Genomic DNA, 6,000 nt, shown 5'->3' on the forward strand with positions numbered 1-6,000 from the left:
GAAGAGCCGTAATAACCTCCTTCAGCGCTTAGTCGGAACATCATGTGGTCCTGACTCCAACATACTGAGAACAACTGCTCTAGCGTTTACCTATTCTCAGCTGAGTATTGCTCCCCGGTATGGCTTAACAGTTGCCGCACTCACCTTGTGGATGTTCAGCTCCGCCATACCATGGGAATCATAACTGGTACATTGCTTCCTACTCCAATCCAGTGGCTTTTAGTGCTGAGTAACATCCTGCGTCCTCCAATCAGAAATCAAAGAAACCTTCTTCATCTATGGTCAAGAATGAGCAAGAAGATAGCACTCCCTCTACATGACAACGTGAGTAAACTAGGAATATTAGACTGAAGTCTCGAAAACAGTCACTTCATCCCTGAAGATAGCTGGTGGAATGATTGGATATTTTCGTAGCACTTAGTGGCTTCAATCTGCCTCGGTGTGTCTTGAGTAGGTTCCACGGTATCAGATGTGCTTGGGAAGAACCGTTCTATTGGATCGGTAGCCCATTCTGCGACTCTGCCATCATTCCACAAACAATGGAACACATACCGGTAGTGTTGGAATGTCCCCTCTGTGGCTTCCCTGGAAGTCTAGAAGACTTAGCTACTCCAGAAGCGATGGATTGGATCAAGAGTTTAGATGTAGAAATCTAATCTTTCAGTTGTGTAAGACAGGACATTTCTGTTGATGTATTTATGGATCGGTATTATTTTATGATGTAATGCATCATATGTTAAATGGAGTATGTAAAGGTGAGCTACATTTCCCTCTTACGTCACGTTAATCAATGACACAGAAGTTGCGACATCGAGCGAGATGGCTAGTCGATACAGGTCACTTAAAAATCATTTGCTTTCAGGAGATTTTGGATTAGATCCCTATCATCAGAAGCTCTGAAGACCATTTTCTTGTTTTTTCATTTTTTTACAACTTGCTTTACGTCGGACCGACACAGATAGGTCTTACGGCGAAGGTGGATTAGGAAATGTCTAGGGGTGGGAAGGAAGCATTTTCCTGGTGTGAAATTGGGAAACCAGGGAAAACCATATTCAGGGCTACCGACAGTGAGACTCGAGCCCACTATCTCCCAGATGCAAGCTCACAGCTGCGCGACCCTTACCTCACGATCTACTCGCCCGATATGATCTTGTGTTGTTTCCCACCTTCACAGCAGACTCGGTCCGGTGGTATTTGAAGGTGCTCAAGTACGGCAGCCTCGTTTCGGTAGATTTACTGGCACGTAAAAGAAGTCCTGCGGGACGAAATTCAGACACCTTGGCGTCTCCGATAACTCTATAAGAAGTTAGTGTGACGTAAAACCAATTTTATTATTATTAGTTTGTTATTATTTATTTATTTATTTATTTATTTATTTATTTATTGCCGGTGGTTTAACGCAGCACTGGTTTTCTGCATTGCAGTGATGGGGAAGTGTTACTATTGGGAAAGTGGCGGCCGTCGCCTTAATTAAGACACAGACCCAGTGTTTGCCTGGTTTGAAAATTAGTAAATACCGAAAACCATATTCGGGGATGCTGGCAGTGGGATTCAAACCCACCATCTCCCGAATTTAAGATCGCACATGCGCGACCCTAACCGAGCTGCCAACTCACTCGTTTTCCTTGTTTATTTACAATCAAATGTTTAATATGATGTCTAACATAAATAGTATGTCGTATTCACGAAAATAGTACTGCGCTAATTTGTCAATAATGTTCAATTAATATAATATTGCTAATAGTAAGCACAATAGATCAAAAATTATAAAACAGGGGTAAAAGGTAAGAAAGTATGTCATTGTAGCCTCTCTGTATTCACATGTGCAGAGATTGCTCAAATATTTTTAAGTAAGTTCAGAATGGACAGCGAACATGAAAGTACTTGACAGTCAAAACTGATTATGAACATTAAAACAAGAATAATAATTTACACTACCTTTCCAATACTTACCTTTCCTTATATTTAGGATAGGCCTATAAACATTACAACTGATGTTGTAAGTTGGAACATGTTTCGCTTAACTGTTGTAAGCATCATCAGCCGAAATAAATCATGTCTTATTCTTATTTTAATGTTCATAATCTTATGTCCAATACGGTCTACAATGAGATTTTTTACTTGTAATAGTCAAAACTGAGTTATTAGAATACGCATCTTGAAAATATTTCGTAGCCTTTCCTACTACTATTATGCAATGGCCATTCTAATACTATATAATTACGATCGCAATATTATATCTGTACGTTTACTAAGGTTGATTAATACTTAATATATGCTTGGGTAGTAATGTACAAGCTGACGAAATGATTTACTCCTTAGTAGCATTTCATACATCCGGAGCCAACACACCATACATAACAACTGCTCTGTCGTCTGTACATCATACAGCCTCTTCCGGCTACATTTTATCCCCTGTCCCCAACAGCCCTCATATAGCCAACCTATCTCAGGTAATATGCTAATACAAACTGCATTCATTACGTGAGTCAGGAAACATAACTTACGTCATAATCACGCATTTTGCGAAGGCACATGTGTGAGACATGTTCGTAAGCATGGTTGAGCTGATATAGTTAACAATAGTTAGTTCTACCACCCATGAAACACAAGCCAATTTATACTGATGCATTATAATGCATAAAGTTAAATAATGGCTGGAGAGGAAAATACTACCTATTATAATCAGCAAAAACACACTTGAATATTGTAATTCAGGGTTCAACAAGTAAATTAGAAACCACAGGTTACTTGAAAATTTTGTGTTTTCAGCGTCATTCAACATCCAAATTTTATTGAGTATTTACGAAACAAAACAAATTTCATAATGTATCTAGCATCAGTATTTATTTTTATCATTGTCATGTTAAAGTTCACATGCACGTTAGTGCGTATTCAAAATACGGATATGTAAATATTTACCAAATCAATAGGTGTTGACCTGTATATCGTCACTGCGCCTCGAAACACGGTTATATGTAGAGTCCGGATTATTAGGTACTAATAGGTTAGAATGCAAACTTACTTAAGCCAGTAACAAGTATACCCTACACTGTACAACGGTTATGCTATGAGATTTGCATATATATTAGGAGTACAGCCTATGGAACTCTTTGAATTTATGCTACTCTTCCTACACTGTGGTACAACGGGTTGCATGACACTTCCTACAAACCAAATTACTTTGCATTCTAACCTATTACCACCTACAAATCCGTGGTATAGTTACATGTCAAGGTTAAGGGGATAAATACTGATCCACCCAACATATGTCGGTTGCGTCGAAACTTCGTTGATTTAGTTCATGCAGTACTGAACCTTCAATGATAGTACCTCATCGTCATCACATAGCGGTTTTTCTAAGCGCAACGGCGAATACATATTTTCTTTTTTGTTAATATTAGGTTCCATTTGTAGGCAGTGATAAAGCTTATGGGGAAGAAATTGGGTTATTTCCATTACTATGTTTAATTTCGTATTCATAATTGAAAATATTGTTATTAAATATGTTACATACAATCCATTAAGGATTTCGGCCAGCCAAGACTGCCCTGCACACATGGCCTGCAGATATTGGAGTGTTACGCGGTCAGAGTGACGACAACCGAGGTTCGAGATTGGGTCCTCTGCCTCTCATATCAAGCAGCTGCTCAGTTGACCGAACGAGGCTAGCCCTAAGTCAACAATTAAGATAACTGGACTCTCCGTGGTTTGAACCAATAATCGACGATGGCATGCTACTCCTACCAATAGTTAGCGTCATGTAAATGCATTGTTCTTTTGTTTTTTCTTTCTTTCTTAATCTGTATAAATTCCAGGTGTGGTATTCCTCGGACTCAGCGAATAATCCCACATCTACTGTACAGCCTTAAGGGCAGTGCCATGAAGTGTCAGACTTTAAGTCGGGGGATACAACTGGGGAGAGTACCAGTACCTCGCTCAGGTGGGCCCACCTGCTATGCTGAACAGGGGCCTTGTGGCTGAAGGGGGAATGGGATGATTGGAAGGTGTAGATAAGAAAGAGAAAAGAAAGCGGCCGTGGCCTTAAGTAAGGTACCATTCCGATATTTACCTGGAGGAGAAATCGGAAACTACGGAAAACCACTTCGAGGATGGCTGAGTAGGGAATCGAATCCCGTTCAACTCAGTTGACCTCGCGAGGCTGAGTGGTTCCCATTCCAGCCCTCATAACACTTTTCAAATTTCGTAGCAGAGCTGGGAATCGAATCGGGGAGTGCGTTAATCACACTAACCACTACACCACAGAGGTGGACTAAATCCATTATTATTATTATTATTATTATTATTATTATTATTATTATTATTATTATTATTTATCCTTCAAATGTTGGAATTTCCAAAAGCAAAGAGTGGTGGGAAGAATGGGGCACCTTAAACCCTGACCAACCAGGACTAATAGCACATCCTGCCAGACATCCACCTGGCTTCAATGTACCTAAGAGAACCTGGACTTTCCTCGACAGAATATGTACATATCATGGCTGGTCACAATCCTGGCTTCATGAGAGGGTTAAAGCCGAACATCCCTACTGTGAGTGCGTAAATACGTCGCAAGCTATCTATCATGTGGTAAAATAATGTCCGTTACGGACGTTCAAGTGGGCCATAGAGGAGGCACACAGAGCCACCGACGAAGCTCTCAACTGGATATTCACACATTATTATTATTTATTTATATACATCGATGCCGCCAAAAGTGGAATAGTGCTACACAAGGTATCTGCCTGTCTTTCTTAGTTTTACATCCTTTCGTTTACATTTTAACCAAACGTTTTTCAACCTCACGTTCCTTTCTAGCCGTTCTTCCGCTGTGATATTCCACGGTTTTGCAACTTCTTCCTCTGGATCATCCCTCAATACCGCAGCTGTCTTCCTAAAGATGGTCCTCTCCATTATGTCCTCTGATCTTATCATTTAACTGGAAGTATTTGTGAACTTCAGCCAGCGGGGATGAGATTTCCATTTTTCCTGCATAGTAAGCAAATTGGGCGCCAACCTCTCCGGGTTCATTCTCTTCAGGTGACCATATAGGGTTAATATTCGATTCTTCATAACGGTGGTGTTCATTTTGACCCTCGGTTACATTTCCTTGTTTGACGTCCGGTGGAAGACAAAATCCTCGGACACCTGATTAGAACCCAAAATATTTCCGCGGAACTTATATTTCCTTATCTGAAACGAGATATCTTCTATTGCTGCCAGTGTCACCTGCACTGTAAAGGAATGCCGCTCTGTCTGCTACGCAGTAGTTTCTCAGTTTAGCCTGATAGGAGATGGATTTTTTCTGCAAGTGTCGTGGCTCATTCTAAATTCCAATTCTATCCTCCTTGCTCTCTCCCGCAGTGCTTCCTTTTCACTGTCATTCTCGCCAAATTTTATGGTGCTCCGGACAATCCCGTAAGCCGTCTCATTGCTGTGAGTGTCGCCTGACTTTTCCGAATCCATATATTAGGTCTTTTTTAAGGAGATCCGTAAGCCCGCTTTAGCAGTTGTTTCTTGAAGATTTTCCACTTTGTTTCACTACTGTCTGAAGATTGACTGCTAGGAGCACATCATCAGCAAAAGTCAAACAGTGTTTCTCCTTCCTACTCTCACTCTACTTTGAAGATCACTTCCTGACTTTTCCTCCACATCATCCAAAGCACAATTGATTATTATTTTAATACTTTCTCCTACACCTGTGGGCTCGCTGGTGAGGGTTGTATCACACATGTGGATTTTCCCTGTTTTGCGGTAGGATGCCATTCCTGACGCCAACTATATGCCTTTAGGGATGTAATATCTATTGCGTGTTTCTATGCTGTTTGGTAGTGTGATGTCTAAATATGAAGAGCATAGGGTTACAATGTCAGTATCAAAAGGTTTAACAAAGCATATCCATATATGATATTAGGTAACAAGCATCACTTTACATGTCTTTAATATTAATCTACAGACACACGTATATACATAACAAATTGACTACAATCAGGCAAGCGA

Source organism: Anabrus simplex, chromosome 1 (assembly GCF_040414725.1).
Source record: "Anabrus simplex isolate iqAnaSimp1 chromosome 1, ASM4041472v1, whole genome shotgun sequence".
Taxonomy (NCBI): domain Eukaryota; kingdom Metazoa; phylum Arthropoda; class Insecta; order Orthoptera; family Tettigoniidae; genus Anabrus; species Anabrus simplex.